At 43.7% G+C, this 16,966-nt stretch overlaps 1 long non-coding RNA gene across 1 annotated transcript; it reads left to right on the top strand.

Moving 5' to 3' along the window:
* Nucleotides 1–13,259: 13,259 nt before the first annotated feature.
* On the top strand, nt 13,260–16,757 carry LOC311305948. Its single transcript, XR_014630105.1, has 3 exons — nt 13,260–13,325; nt 14,744–14,892; nt 15,902–16,757. It is a non-coding gene; the product is annotated as an uncharacterized lncRNA (long non-coding RNA).
* Nucleotides 16,758–16,966: the final 209 nt, after the last annotated feature.

The following is a 16,966-nucleotide window of genomic DNA, read 5'->3' as shown; positions in this document are numbered from 1 at the left end:
CTCCCACTCAGCTGAATAAGAGTCTACATCATTTTTTCTTATTTTATGTACTGTAAATTTAAATGTTTATGTTGATTTTGAGATGTTTAACGTATGTTGTAAATAGTTGGGGGGGGGGGGGGGTATAGAAGAATTTGTTTCATTTAGAAATTATGACTGTCATTACAAAAATAAACAATGTCCAGAGCAATGAATTCTCTTTTATTTACACATTTAAAGTTGCATAAAAATAAATAAATGTACAGAATTTTTTTTCCCTTTTAAAAAATATAAGTGAAAAAAAGTTCAACAAGAATATATACTGTATATATAATATATATTTCTCAATCATTCTTTCAAGAAGAGAAAACAGCCTGTCCATCCTCTCCCTACTCTCCTGTGCTCTCCTCGCCTCTGCAGTCTCATGTCTTCTCTAATCAAGTCCAAAAACTCGTCCTCTCTGTCTCGCCTTCTTCGTGGTGCTGGTGCTGGTGCTGCCCCTGGCTCTTCCTCTTCTTGGTCACCCACTGCTGAACTCGGCCCTGGTGTGTCCTCAGGGATTGAGGGGTTGGTGCGATGCCTCTATCCCAACACCTCATCCATGAGGACAAACTAGGGTAAAGTTTCAGCAGTGGGTTCCCACTCACACCCTCTCCTGTCCCAGGACACTTGCAATCCTAAGGCAGAGCAAATTAACCATGGCTTGTTAACAACAACAGCACAAAACATTTCAGCAAAGATGTGATCTCAACTTTCTAACTTTGTATTTTTAAAATCATATTCATATTCAGAAATCATATTTATGAATACTCAAATTTGGTTAAAACCTTTGTAGACATAGCTTGCATGACAGCACTACAAAAACACATAAAAGTGAAACCCCATTGCCTTATCTAGTGCTTTTTTTATGTTTGTGGGCTTTATAGGGTGAGTGATATTTCTTATTTACACAAGTTAGACAGACTCGTGCAAATATTACAATACATTTTTATTTTATTTATTTATTTTATTTATTTATTTTATTGCAATTTAATAAATTGGTCTGTCTGCTCCTTGCTCCCTGAAACAATTATTAAACTAAGTTAACATTAGCACAAGTTTGGCCTCAGACCACCTGACAAATGAAGCCACGCAATGGTGACGAAGGAGTTAAGTTTATAAGAAAGAAAAACTTGATACTTACATATTTAAATGTGAATTTGCCGTCCACCACCGAACTCTAGGCCGTCATAAAAAAAAAAAAATGCTGTCGTCACCGCCGCGCGATGAATTATGGGGTAGAATAGTCCGCTAAGTGTCCATTTATGTATCCTTCCTTTCACGGGGAAACGAAGGGTGCATTTGGCGTCGCTTTTACCTTCGTCGCGCAGCGATGACGCAACCGGCCTTCGAATACGGACTTCGGAGGATGCAGAATTTAATTGGGACAGCCTTCATAGCGTCGCGGTGACGCAATCGGCCTTCAAATGCGACCTCCGAAGTGTGCAGCCTTTGAATTGGGACGTCCTTGGTCGCGGCGCTGTGACGTTTAGTCGCGCCGCTGTGACGCAATCGGCCTTCAAATACGGACTTCGGAGGATGCAGTCTTCACATTGGGACACAGCTTTGGTCAGCTTATATTGAACGGCTTGAGCAGTTCTTCGAGGCGAACGACATACGCCAGGAGAAACAGTCTGCGACCCTGTTGAGTGTGATGGGAGCAACTACCTACGGTTTACTAAGGAACTTGGTACAACCAGAGAAGCCAAAGAATAAGTCTTACAAAGATATCGTGGACACTTTAAAGAATCATTTTGAGCCAAAGCCGTTGCTGATAGTGGAAAGCGTCTCGGTTACTAACGTAACCTCGGTTCTCTCTTGTTGCTTAACACGGTAACAGTCAGGGTAGATTTAGCCAGCCTGAACTGTAAGTGACAACTGGACTGGACACAGCCACTGTGGACAAGAACACTAGAACATATCTTGCAGTCTGAGGAACTAAGTCAGGCAGAACTGCAAAGATTAACTAGACTGATAACAACCTAGCTTGAAGAGCAGGAACTTCCAGGTTATAAAACCTTATAAATGTAGACGGAGAGGTCCAGCCTGCCGCCATACAAATATCTTGAAGTGAAATCCCACTGGACCAGGCCCACTTTCAGATCCACTGATATAAACCAGTCCCAATTTGCGCGAGAATTTGAAACAGTGCGCTGTGAGTTGTTTAGTTCGGAGCAACGCTGGACGGCGACTGTTGTCAGAATCTAATCTGAAGTTTGCACGTGCTTTTAAGATCGCATTAAGTATGGAGACGGCGGAGAAGGACATGCAGCAGCTGAGAGGGCTTGACTTGCGCTCGGGTGTAGTACATAAAGTGGATGCGCGGGCGCGAGCAGCGCAACATTCCGAACAGAGAGGGGAAAAGTGCTATAGATGTCATGGCAAAGATCACAGCCCTCAGGTATGTAATTTCAAGGATCCAAAATGCCATAATTGTGGAAAAACTGGCCACATCAAAAGAGCTTGCAGAGGAAAAATGGAAGCTGGGAAAAGTAAACGTTATGTGGAGAAAAACACTAAGTAGCCTATGTGGGGGTAGAGGAAGCTGAGTTGCCCATGTTTTCGCTACTTACACCAAAAAGTCATTCATAGGGACATTTAAAGTAAATGGCAAAGAAATTATGACGGAAATTGATACCGGCGCGGCCATGAGTTTCATTTCTGAAGAATTATTCCAAGCTGCGTTCTCAAAAGAGCCACTAGAGGTCGCCGGAGTCAAGCTTAAAACGTACACAGGAGAGATTATGCCTGTGTTGGGACAGTTTCAAGCTAATGTGAGCTATGAAAAACAATGTGAATTGCTAACCGTAATAGTAGTAAATAGTGGGAGGGGCCAGCTCTGTGTGGCAGAAATTGGCTACAAAAGCTCACCTTGAACTGGAAAAAAATTAAACATGTCAGTCAAGTGCATCAAGCAAAGTCCCTTGAAGAGGTGCTAGATTCGTGCTCAGAGGTGTTCAAAGATGAACTAGGCCCACTACGTGGACTGTCCCTTTAAATGCAAATGAGCTGCTGCCTCCAGCACAGGAGGCGAAGCTTCTTCAAGAGCTCAAGAACTAAATAATGACAGAAACTGTTTTGTCTTTTATGTTTAAACTGGAGTCGGACAATGATGGAGAGACTCAAGAAGAAGTGACAACATGTAGAAGCAACAGGACGTGAATGAAAAGGCCTGGAAACGGTGCTTGTCAAACGCAGGTATTGCATTTTGTATCTTAAAACTCTCATACAATCTGTCCCAAAAAAAGGACTTAACAACAACAACAAAAAACGTTGCAGAGATTCAATATCTATTTGACAGAATGTACATTGCTATCCAAATTAAACCTTAAATGATAATGATTATAAATTACTATAAGTGTGTTGAGATCACGTGATCAGGTGTAGATTCTGCCCTCTGCTGCTCATGTGAGTCCATTACAGGCTGATGAAAGAAAACACTGTGAAATGTGAAACTCCTGTGGGTGTGTGTCTTTACTTTTCCTTTACAGCTTTGTCTGTTTCATATTTAGATTAACATATTAACATAAATAGTATTTCATATTGTAAGAAACATGGAAGAGATGGAACCTGAGCTTAATATGGTTTTAGTATGGTAGAGTTGTGTGAGGATCAGGGCAAGCCTTGACATTTCTTATAAATGGTGTTTTCCTCTTTTACCTGTGAGTTGATGACCTTCATTCCCCTGTCAGGACGCACCTGACGCCAACATGACCAGTTTTTCCACTGTTCGCTTCTGAAGACAAACCCTTTAATTTCTAAATAAGTTTCTATACGAGTGGAAGGACTGACGTCACACAGGAGGAAGAGAAGCCTCTGTTGTTATCATGCAAATTATTCATTTGTTTATATTGTTCACAAGCGTTCAGAGAACTTCTGACTCAATAAGGTCTGTGAAAATCAAGAGGCTTTTCTCTGTTGCTTTACATCTGACACACAAACCTTTGCACTCATTAAAAACAGCTGCAATAAAGTTCTCCATAAACTGAACAGATATTCGGCTATAGTACATTCAGATGTCTGGCATCCCTTCAAAAACTGTACCATGGTGACCACAGCTTCCAGCAAAATACCATAGATACTACTGTAAAATCATAAATAAAATCATTATTATATTATATTATATTCATTTATATTAATTTAGTGCTGTCAAATCGATTATTCATATATAACAGTTCGTTTTTTTCAGTAAAGTAAAACATAAAATAAAACCAAACCACAAATTAAAATACATTTCCGGGGTTAATCCAGGTATGTTGCCAGTAATTTAGAGAGTTTAAGGCACTCCTCTTTTTTTAGAAGCTTTAAGGATTGAAATAAAATTTTACAATCATTTTTAAATGCCTCAAAACATGGAGAAACTTTAAGAAATCTAGATTTGTGTAAATAAAACTGGGCTACAATCAACATATTATTACACAAAAATTAAATCTCTTTGTTTTGCAAAAAGACACCAAAAGGACTTAACAATAGTACTGCTCATGTGAGTCTGTCACGGTCACCAGCTAGTCACCACCTCCTGCAACAGATAAGACCATTATCATCCAGACATCCATCCTGAACACTATATACGTCAGTTACTCACTTCCATCGTTGATATCACATACTTCTGCAAATAAACCTGTTGATTACTTTACCTGTGTGAATCCTTCTGTTTCATGACAATTACAGGCTGATTAAAGAAAAGCTCTTGAACTTTGTGAAATGTGAAACTCATGTGGGTGTGTGGGTCTTTTCCTTAACATCATGTTTACATTACATAACATAAATAGTATTTCATATTGTAAGAAACATGGAAGAGATGAAATCTGAGATTTAATATGCTTTTAGTATGGCAGAGTTGTGTGAGGATCAGGGCGAGCCTTGACATTTCTTAGTAATGGTGTTTTTCCTGTCTTACCTTTAAGTTGATGATGTTCATTCTCCTGTCAGGATGCACCTGACACCAACATGACCAGTTTTTCCACTGTCCGCTTCTGAACAAAACCCTTTCATTTCTAAACATTTTTCTATATGAGTGAAAGGACAGACGTGACACATGAGGAAGAGAAGCCTCTTTCGTTTTCATGCAAGTTATTTATGTTTATATTGGACAACAATGACATTAGTCAGAAACTGTCCTGTGAAATCAAGAGGCTTTTCTCTGTTGCTTTACATCTGACACACAAACCTTTGCACTCATTAAAAACAACTGCAATGAAGTTCTCCATAAACTAAACAGATATTATTAGGCTATAATACATTCAGATGTCTGGCATCCCTTCAAAAACTGTACCATGGTGACCACAGCTTCCAGCAAAATACCATAGTGTAAAATCATAATACATTTGTAATGGATGTCCTTCAGTGTAAGAAGCCTTCAGAATATCGGACATTTTTTATTATATTATATTATATTCATTTATATTAATTTAGTGCTGTCAAATCGATTATTCACGATTATTGCATCGAACATAAAAGTTTTTTTTTTTCAGTAAAGTAAAACATAAAATAAAACCAAAACACAAATTAAAATACATTTCCGGGGTTAATCCAGGTATGTTGCCAGTAATTTAGAAAGTTTAAGGCACCCCTCTTTTTTTTTTTTGAGGTTTTAAGGATTGAAATACAATTTTACAATCATTTTTAAATGCCTCAAAACATGGAGGAACTTTAAGAAATCTAGATTTGTGTAAATAAAACTGGGCTACAATCAACATATTACACAAAAATTCAATCTCTTTGTTTTGCAAAAAGACACCAAAAGGAATTAACAATAGTACTGCTCATGTGAGTCTGTCACGGTCACCAGCTAGTCACCACCTCCTCATTACATTTCAGAACCTGCAACAGATAAGACCATTATCATCCAGACATCCATCCTGAACACTATATTCATCAGTTACTCACTTCCATCGTTGATATCACATACTTCTGCAAATAAACCTGTTGATTACTTTACCTGTGTGAATCCTTCTGTTCTCTTACGAGAGGTCTCTCGTACTGCGTAAGTATCTTACGCTAGGGGAAAATCCCTTTTCCACGAGATACTGAAGCCAAGAAAATTATCCTTAATTTTGTATTAATGTAAAACGCGTTGCGGCAGCATGCAGACATAGGCAAGACGGCTCGCGTGCCTATTGGCTGGTCTGCTGGCAACTGCAGCAGCCTATCGAGCGAGGCCTAGCGTGACGTCAGACCCAATGGGGTGCTTCGCGCCCACTGCGTCACGTCCTGCCGAAACGGGCGTGGCCTAGGCCTATAAATTCAGCTCGCAGGCAGCTATTTCTGGTTTTTCATCTCTTCAGCGAAGCACACGCATCACTGGATCCCGAGAGAAGCCGCGCCGTCTGAAGAAGCCTCTGCAGTGGGACGAGTCGCCTCTGAAGTCGCTGGCCGCGCCGCCTTCCCGCCGCGCTATCCGGCGCTCATATCCTTTTTCTCTCTGCTGCGTGTGTGTTCGCCGCCACGACACACACTGTCTAAAAGAGCTGCGTCTTTTTCAAGATGCCATCCTGCGGCTCGTGCAGAGCCACACTCAGTGACCGTTGTTGACACTGATGAAAGAGCCGCGTCGGGGGAAGATGATTCCTGCTCTCTCCTGGCATCGGGCAGTGAGGATTGGGCGAGCTCTGCTGATCTCGCTCCATCTGCTCGCGCATCGTCAGGCAAGAGAGCCAGCATCGAGTCAGAGCTGATGCGTGTACTCGCACAGGCCGCGGCGAGCCTCGGCCTCGAGTGGACTACGCCTGAGCAGCCTGCTCACAACCGGCTGGACGGATATTTTCTCCCTGGGGAGCGCGCTTCGCCTGCTTCCAGACCAGCGCCTTTTCTTCCCGAGCTTCATGAAGAAGTCGCTAAGTCTTGGAGCGCCCCCCATTCTGCTAGAATGCGCTCTTCTGTTTCGCTAGCATTCTCCGCTGTTGACGATGCTAAAAACAGAGGCTACCATTCGCTGCCGCCGGTCGAAGAAGCGATAGCCAACCACTTATGCCCGCCCTCTGCTGGACGGCGCGCTAAGCTGGCGCTACCTTCTAAAGCTTGCCGCACTACGTCAAGCCTGCTCGGTCGCGCTTTCTCCGCCGCTGGGCAGGCTGCGTCAGCGCTGCACACTATGGCCACGTTGCAAATTTTCCAGGCCGATCTCCTCCGAAAGCTGGACGAGAGAGGACCTGATGCAATTTGCGTGCCAGACTTAAGAAGTGCTACGGACCTCGCTCTCCGCGCTACTAAGTCTGCTGCACAGGCCATAGGACGGAGCATGGCCTCTCTCACCGTAGCTGAGAGACACCTGTGGTTGACGCTTTCCGAAATGTCTGAGTCTGAGCGCGCCGCGTTCCTCAACGCTCCGCTGTCTCCCGCTGGCCTTTTCGGAACTTCCGTTAAGGATTTAGCGGAGAGGTTTGCAGAGGTACAGAAAGCGTCACAGGCTATGAAGCACTTCCTACCGAAGCGCTCCAGTTCTGCAGCAGGCCGTGCAAGACCGTCTGCCCAGAGCTCTCAGCCTCAGCCTCCGCCCACCGCCACCACTTCGCAGCGCCGACAGGCCCGAAGCGCGAGACCGCGCTCTCGCTCATCTGGCCGCGGCTCCGCGTGGGCCGCGGCCCAGGCTTGCGGTAAAGCCCGAGGTCCCGAAGTCGTCCTAGCACGTCTAGGAAAACGACGGTGTTCAAGTCCCGCTGCGGCCGGGCTTCCACCAAAACTCATCGCTCGTCCAGTTCCAAGAAATGTGACTGTTCAAGTGTATTTAGCAGCCAACAAGCCGGTTCCACTGCCCGCTTGCCTGCACACAAAAGCCGTTTTCACGGCTACCCAGATAAATCCCACAAAGAGCGTATTTTCTGGTGTCCCGGCCACGGCCGATGGTGTTATGAGTGTAGACAAAATGCCCACTGCCCAGTGCTCATTCCTACACACAAGCACAGCCCATCACACAGGGCTCGCGCTCATAAAATCGACCCAGCTCGATTGCGCATTAAACGTAGCAGATGTGCCCAATGCCCAGTGCCCACAATCACTACGTTCTGCATGTCTCCAGGTTTCTGTAAAAACGAAACCAGTGTGCATTCGCTCTGCCCAGGCGGACAATGCTTTCGGTGTGATAAATGTGCCCGCTATTCCGTGCCCACATCCACACATAGACATGACAAATCCTACGGGATTCGCCCAGCCCTCCCTCTCTCGGTTTGCCACCGCAGAGGAGTCGAGCGCGAGCAATCTGCCCGCTGTCATCAGCGCGCCCTCTGCCTCAAATGTCATAAACGCGACGCTTATGTTGCGGCACACCGAAGCCCCCCGGTCGGCAAGCGACCAGCGTGCGCTTCGCATTCAACCCCTAGCCACCCGTGCAGATGCATGGGCAAGGCTGCCCGGGGTTACGAAATGGGTGCTAGACATTATAGAAAGAGGCTATTCGCTACAGTTTCGCCGACGCCCGCGCCGTTATACAGCGCGCGTCGAGACCACGGTAAAAACAGAAGTAGCACACCTACTTCGAGCCGAAATTTCGAAACTATTGAGCAAAGGGGCCATAGAGCCGTTATCTCAAGCTCAGAGCGAAGGGGGGCTGTACAGCAGATACTTCCTGGTACCGAAAAAAGACGGGGGTCTCAGACCCATTCTAGATCTGAGGCAGCTGAACAAAGTGCTTGCAAAGCGAAAGTTCAGAATGCTCACGACCAGAAAAATTCTCGCGCAGATTCGCAGAGAAGATTGGTTTGTGTCAATAGATCTGAAAGACGCGTATTTTCAAATACAGATAGCGTCACGTCACAGGCGATATTTGAGATTCGCCTTCGAGGGCCAGGCATATCAGTACACAGTCCTTCCGTTCGGCTTGTCCCTGGCACCCCGTACATTTACGATGTGCATGGACGCGGCGCTCGCACCCCTCAAACTACGAGGCATGCGAGTATTGAACTACTTCGACGACTGGCTGATTCTAGCTCAATCTCACTCGGTGCTCATAGAGCACAGGACCATTTTACTCGATCACCTCGAGAATCTGGGTCTCAGAGTCAATTGGGCAAAGAGTTCTTTGTTCCCCAGACAGATAATATCTTTTCTGGGCACAGAACTGGACTCGCTCTCTATGATAGCGCGACTGACACCTCAGCGCGTACTAGACATTCAGCGCGCAGCGAGCTCTTTCCGCTGCGGCGCGTCTGTCCCGCTCAGGAAATTTCAGAGGATGCTGGGTCTCATGGCCTCAGCATCGTCAGTACTCCAGTTGGGCTTGCTACGCATGCGCCCGCTACAGTTCTGGCTGAAAGCGCGAGTTCCGCGCCGAGCGTGGGCTTCCGGTCTGCTTCGTCTCAAGGTCAATCAGAAATGCATCGCAGCTCTGAAACCTTGGAAAGCAAACGACTGGTACCAATCAGGTGTAAGCCTGGGGACTTCCTCGAGTGTGAAGGTAGTGTCTACGGACGCGTCCTCCACGGGATGGGGAGCGCTGCTCGAGGGCAGACCGTTCTTCGGCCAATGGTCAGAACGAGAGAAGCTTCTCCACATAAACTGCCTCGAAATGCTGGCAGTAGACAACGCGCTGACGCGTTTTCGTCCCCAAATACAAGGACACCACGTCCTGGTCCGCTCGGACAACATGTCAGTGGTGTCCTACATAAACCGCCAGGGCGGCCTCAGGTCCAGAAACCTGTACAGGCTGACAGAACGCCTCCTGGTGTGGGCTCAGAGCAACCTGCTCTCACTGAGAGCAGCGCATGTGCCAGGGCTCCTGAACGTAGGACCGGACAGACTGTCCAGGAACAATGTTCCGACAGGCGAGTGGTCTCTACACCCACAGACAGTCCAGCTGCTGTGGAAGAAATTCGGCAGAGCGGAGATAGACCTGTTCGCGTCTCAAGAAAACGCTCACTGCCCAGAATTTTTCTCCAAGAGCAGAAACGCGCTGGCTCATGTTTGGCCTCGCCGCCCGCTCTATGCATTTCCTCCCGTCTCTCTCCTGACTCAGGTGATAGAGCGGATCAGGGAAGAAGGATGCTCAGTGCTACTCGTAGCGCCGTTCTGGAAGAACCAGCCCTGGTTCCCAGTTCTGATGCAGCTAGAGAGCACTGCCCCATGGCCAGTGCCAGTGAGGAGGGACCTCCTCTCTCAGGCCAAGGGCTCGATTTGGCATCCGCGCCCAGAGCTGTGGTCCCTTCACGTTTGGGCCATCAACGGGTACCCGCTGACCTCCCAAGCGGAGTGTTAAGCACGATCACGCAGGCTAGAGCTCCGTCTACGCGACGTCTCTATTCCTCAAAATGGTCAGTGTTCTCCAGCTGGTGCACGGCTCGTGGCGTGTCGCCCCCGGACTGTGGGGTGACGGAGGTTCTCTCCTTCCTACAAGAGCTGTTGGATAAGGGCAGGTCCCCTTCCACGCTCAAAGTCTATGTGGCGGCCATTGCAGCGTTCTCGAACGCAGAGTCTGGTCAGTCAATAGGAAGGAACGATCTAGTCATCCGCTTCCTTAGAGGAGCTAAGAGACTGAATCCTCCCAGACCTCCCTCAGTCCCCGTATGGGACCTTTCCACGGTGCTAGAGGCCATGAAAGGTCACCCATTCGAGCCTTTACAGACCATCGGTCTTAAACACCTGTCTTTCAAGACAGTGTTTCTTTTGGCTCTCGCTTCAGTGAAGCGCATAGGGGACTTACACGCGCTCTCAGTGAGTGCGACGTGCATGGAATTTGGGCCTAATGACTCAAGAGTTATACTCAAACCCAGGCACGGCTATGTTCCAAAATCCCTCAACACACCGTTTAGGGCGCAGGTCATTTCCCTGTCAGCCCTACCGGTCTCTGACGAGGAGGGAGACGCGAGCTTCCTTTGCCCAGTCAGGGCATTAAGAGCTTATGTGTCTCGCTCATCTGTCTTCAGACAGACGGAGCAGCTCTTTGTTTCATTTAGCGGACGCTCCAAGGGGCTGGCCGCGTCGAAACAAAGCCTATCCAGATGGATAGTTGACGCCATTGCGCTGGCATACACTTCCAAGGGCATGCAGTGTCCGTTGGGTGTCAGAGCGCACTCCACGAGAAGCATGGCTTCATCGTGGGCCTGGTCGAGTGGGATTGCCTTACAAGATATATGTATGGCGGCAGGCTGGGCCTCCCCGTCTACATTTATAAGGTTCTATAACCTAGAGGTTCCCGCCTTACAGGCCAGGCTGTTGTCGGTCTAAATGCACCAGTACTGTCTGTCCCGATGCTATTGGTTCAGCATACTGTGTCTGCTGAGCGCTGCCCTACAGCAATGCTTGCTGATCGACGTATAAATGGCAGGACCCATGATTTCCCATCAGCTCAGGCCGCACCCCGCCCTGGCTGTATGATGACATCTGCGTCTTAAGGACGATGTTGCATGTGGAAGAGCGCGGCTCCGCCCCTCCCTCTTCCCAGACTCCCTGTGAGTTCCCCTGGTGATTATGCACTATATGAACCCTGGGCTTCGCCCCTGGGTCTTTGGTGTTGATCCCAGCAAGCACGGCGTTTTACATTGGGTCCCCTAGCGTAAGATACTTACGCAGTACGAGAGACCTCTCGTAAGAGAACGTACTCGGTTACTCACGTAACCTCGGTTCTCTCTAGAAGAGGGAACGAGTACTGCGTATCTTGCCGTGCATGCACACGCTCTGGTTAAGCTTCGGCGATGAAAAACCAGAAATAGCTGCCTGCGAGCTGAATTTATAGGCCTAGGCCACGCCCGTTTCGGCGGGACGTGACGCAGTGGGCGCGAAGCACCCCATTGGGTCTGACGTCACGCTAGGCCTCGCTCGATAGGCTGCTGCAGTTGCCGCAGAGCAGCCAATAGGCATGCGAGCCGTCTTGCCTATGTCTGCATGCTGCCGCAACGCGTTTTACATTAATACAAAATTAAGGATCATTTTCTTGGCTTCAGTATCTCGTGGAAAAGGGATTTTCCCCTAGCGTAAGATACTTACGCAGTACTCGTTCCCTCTTCTAGAGAAAACCGAGGTTACGTGAGTAACCGAGTACGTTTCATGACAATTACAGGCTGATTAAAGAAAAGCTCTTGAACTTTGTGAAATGTGAAACTCATGTGGGTGTGTGGGTCTTTTCCTTAACATCATGTTTACATTACATAACATAAATAGTATTTCATATTGTAAGAAACATGGAAGAGATGAAATCTGAGATTTAATATGCTTTTAGTATGGCAGAGTTGTGTGAGGATCAGGGCGAGCCTTGACATTTCTTAGTAATGGTGTTTTTCCTGTCTTACCTTTAAGTTGATGATGTTCATTCTCCTGTCAGGATGCACCTGACACCAACATGACCAGTTTTTCCACTGTCCGCTTCTGAACAAAACCCTTTCATTTCTAAACATTTTTCTATATGAGTGAAAGGACAGACGTGACACATGAGGAAGAGAAGCCTCTTTCGTTTTCATGCAAGTTATTTATGTTTATATTGGACAACAATGACATTAGTCAGAAACTGTCCTGTGAAATCAAGAGGCTTTTCTCTGTTGCTTTACATCTGACACACAAACCTTTGCACTCTTTAAAAACAACTGTAATAAAGTTCTCCATAAACTGAACAGATATTAGGCTATAATACATTCAGATTCTGGCATTCTTACAAAAACTGTACCATGGTGACCACAGCTTCCAGCAAAATACCATAGATACTACTGTGAAATCATAATACATTTGTAATGGATGTCCTTCGGTGTAAGAAGCCTTCAGAATATCTGACGTTTTGCATTATAATCATTTATATTAATTAGTGCTATCAAATCAATTATTTCCAATTATCACATCGAACATAAAAGTTAGTTATTTTTCAGTAAAGTTTTTGTTTAATATATATATCTCACACACACAGACATTTATATATACAAACATATATTATATAAACACTTATGTTAGATGCGATTAATCGCGATTAATCGATTTGACAGCACTAATTATATTATACATGTAGCGCTGTTGTGCTTCGGGCGACCCGAGTTCGAGTCCCGATCCCGTCTCCCCTCTCTCTCTCCCACCTCGCTTCCTGTCTAGCTACTGTCCGATCCTAATAAAACAGAAAGTTTTAACTATTAGGTTACGTAGTAATTAAAAACTAAAAACAAATATGCATAGTAAAATAGTAAACTAAGTAGTAAAACAGAACAAAAATGCATTTATAATATTTATAGCACCGTCCTGGTAACAACCCAAACAACATCATTATTCAAGGAATGCACACACGCCTCTTGGATAGAAGAACGTATATATACAGACTGACGCCTCTTTTCCTCATCCAGAACAAACTCTCCAGATCCATTCCTCACATCACATCACATCACATCACATCACATATCCAAGTAAGTTTTGCATTTACAATCGTTTTCTATGTTAAAACAACAATGTATCGAGTGTTTGGCACGTCTGCTCTGTTCAATTGAAAATCTTACTAGTAACATTTGGAATAAATACTAGTATCTAATAAATAGGTAGTATCTAAAAAATAAGTACTAGTACCTAATGAATAACTAATAAATACATACTAGTCACAATTGGAATACATACTAGTCAGAGTAATAATAAAGACTGAACTTTTTATTTATTATAGATTATTATTAATAATAATAATAAAGACTGAACTGCCAATAATAAAATCCAAACAACAGTTAAGTAGATCCAAAAACCGGTTCATACCCACCAGCCAAACACCCACAATACCCAGAGATTGGGACTTTTGGAGAGCATTCATAATTCCTTACAATCAAAAATTTGGAATATTAATCTGTGTCTGAGAATGCGAGTTATGTCCAAATAAGATTTGTCATGATAAAAATTTAAATAAAACCAAAACACAAATTAAAATACATTTCAGGAGTTAATCCATGTATGTTGCCTGTAATTTAGAGAGTTTAAGGCATTCTTTTTTTTCTTTTTTTTTCTAGAAGTTTTAAGGATTGAAATAAAATGAAAATGCCTCAAAACATGGAGGAACTTCAATAAAATTAGGCTACGATCAACATATTAATAAACAAAAATTCAATCTCTTTGTTTGGCAAAAAAGACACCAAAAGGACTTAACAATAGTACTATTGTAAATAATAATAATAATAATAATAATAAATCAATATCTTTTTGACAATCCAAATTAAACCTTAAATGATAACGACTATATAAGTGTGTTGAGATCACGTGATCAGATGTAGATTCTGCCCTCTGCTGCTCACGTGACTCCATTACAGGCTGATTAAAGAAAACACTGTGAAACTCCTGTCGGTGTGTGTCTTTGCTTTTCCTTTACAGCTTTACATATGTTTCATATGTACATTAACATATTAACATAAATAGTATTTCATATTGGGGTTCCAAAAAAACATTAAATGAAACATTATTAAAGATTGAAAACCTCTATGACACATATTTACAAAACAATGTACACTATACCATTCAAAAGTTTGGAATAATTACAATTTTTTTAATGTTTTTGAAAGACATCTTTTATTCTCATCAAGACATGGCTGCATTTATTTGATCAAAAATACAGTAAAAACAGTGAAATATTATTATAATGTAAAATAGCTGTTTTCTATGTAGCTAAATATATAGTAAAGTGTAATTTCTTCCTGTGATCAAAGCTGAATATTAATTTCTCACTGACCCTGATCCTTTGATAGTGTATAAGGTACTGAAATATTTTCAGTGTGTGATTCAGTAATTTAGTATTAGTCGAGTCATGATTCTCGTTTGTAATACTGATGAACTAAAGATTGTTTTGTTGCAGGCTCGTCCTAAAGAGGTCTGATGCCGTATCAGGGTAAGCTCGGAAATTACCGGTGTCGCAACTGCGGGAGAAGATGGACAGCTGGGCACTCACACCCGAACGTGCCTCAGATGTGCCAGCATTGCAAAGTCAACGTCTATCCTACAATTGTAAGCTTTCTGAAGTTTCTTTATTGAAGCATCTGTACAAAATGAGCCGCTAAAGAGCATCTAAATTCATCGAAACAGACTTGAAACCGTAAAAAGTTGGCGAGCGTCTGTTCGTTATTAATCAGGACTTCAGAAACTGGAGACACTGATGTAATAGAGGTCTTTTGGCTCAAGATAAAGCTTTCATGAGGGACTTTGCAGTGTGTTTGGCAGGTTATGAAGTTATGAACCGGGTAGAAAACACTTGATGAAGAGCATCGAGTCGGATCTGCTCTCCTTAACGCTCCTGACGTCCCTTTTTCCTTTGTAATGTTCTCCAGATGTTCTTCTTTATTGTAAATGTTGCTTTTAAGATTTATGCGGACATCATGGCTGCTTTTGGGCTTTTTAAAATCAGGAAATATTTTAAAGAGGCCATGTTAATCCCTTTTACAAAGTCTTGGTTTTGAGTCTACTAGAACAGGTTTTCCTGCTTGAATGTTGATTATTCTCCTCATATTCTCCATTGTTGCGGCTCCTCTCTTCCCAGTCTGTCAGTAACGCTCTGTTTACTTCCTGTCTCTATGAAGCCCCGCCTTCTGAAAAGCACACTGTGCTCTGATTGGTCGGCTGGAGCAGTGTGTTGTGATTGGCAAAGCTCTTCGAGTGTGTTTGGGAAATGTCCCGCCCCTTACCATAACCGCCAGTTTAACACACTACTAACTAACTCAACCAGGCCCCGCCCCTTTATTCTGCGCATTAATTATTATAATGAGGAATATTGTGACGTGTTCGTTCCCGGAAGAAACTCAAGACTACAATGGAGGCGTTTCAGGAGTTCAGAAACACTGACACTGATATAGAGAAGAACACCCGCTGGAGGGACTCTGAAACATTTTTCATGCTCAAACACCAACATTAGATACTTAAGAAAGATGAACATGGAAGAAAGCAGAATTGGTGCTCTATAAGAGAAATATTTCTCTAGGGATGAGCGGCAGGATTTAAAATCTTTCCTCTGTGTTTGCAGCCTCCTCAATAGAAACCCAACAGTCAGAAAAATGTAAGAAGCTCGGACGCTACTGTGGAGAGTGACCTCTGACCCCCGGCATCCTAAAGACCAGATTCACCCTCATTCACCTCGTAACCAGTGCTAAAAGTTCCTTCACTTTAGCTGAACAATATAAACTGATTCCTGATTTGAAGCAGAACTCAGAGTAAATGAAACTGAAATGGTGTCGGCATCATTTATGCAATATGTTGATTTCCACAGAAAAAAAAAATATTTTTAACAATAAATCTGTGGTTGTTAAAGTAAATGGTGCACCACAATTAAAACACCACTGATGAATTAGAAAAAAAAAAAAAAAAAAATCATGCTTATGTTTTATCATTAATCATTTATATAATTTGAAATGTATGTTTAATGCTTTTCTTTTATGAAGCTTTATGCCTCAACTGCAGCTGATTGGCTTAGTGTGAACTTTTGTACTTGTTGTTTAGATGAGGGCAAAAGTCTGTAAGTTTCCAACAGACAGACCACAATGTCTCAGAATAAAGTGGTAAACGAATGTTATCTATAGCTAAACATCTCGCAGTGTTCGGGCTAACACCTCAGAGTTTGAAAACATGAAAACTAGATATGTTTGTGTCTGCTTCGATGCAGTAGCACACTTACTGTGAAAAGAGGAACTTTGCTCTGTTTCGATAAGCAACTTTTAGGGAGATTAATATCTGTACAGGTCAGTCTATAGCTTGGACTCTTGCTCTTTCGCAACCTGTCTTTTCTTTATTAAACTTTTAATCCTGATTATGGGTGAATTCATTTTACTATTCATTTATTATTTGATTGTCTGCTTTTAAGAAATAAAATTTGACTTAATCATTGGACTGGATCTCCTCCTTACATCAACCACACAACTCTAACACAAAATTCTGAAAAAACAAACAAACTGGCCCTCAATTCTCATTTGATGTGCTGTGAGATATATATATAGTGTTAATGGTTAATGGCTCAATGGTTAATGGTGCTCAGTGGTTATCAGGTTGCTGTGAATTGCAGGATTTAAAATAATCCAAGATATTTGAAAATGAA

Source organism: Rutilus rutilus (genome assembly GCF_951802725.1).
Source record: "Rutilus rutilus genome assembly, chromosome: 16".
NCBI lineage: Eukaryota > Metazoa > Chordata > Actinopteri > Cypriniformes > Leuciscidae > Rutilus > Rutilus rutilus.
The sequence above is the reverse complement of the archived record's forward strand: the minus strand, read 5'-3'. Positions and strand labels throughout refer to the sequence as shown.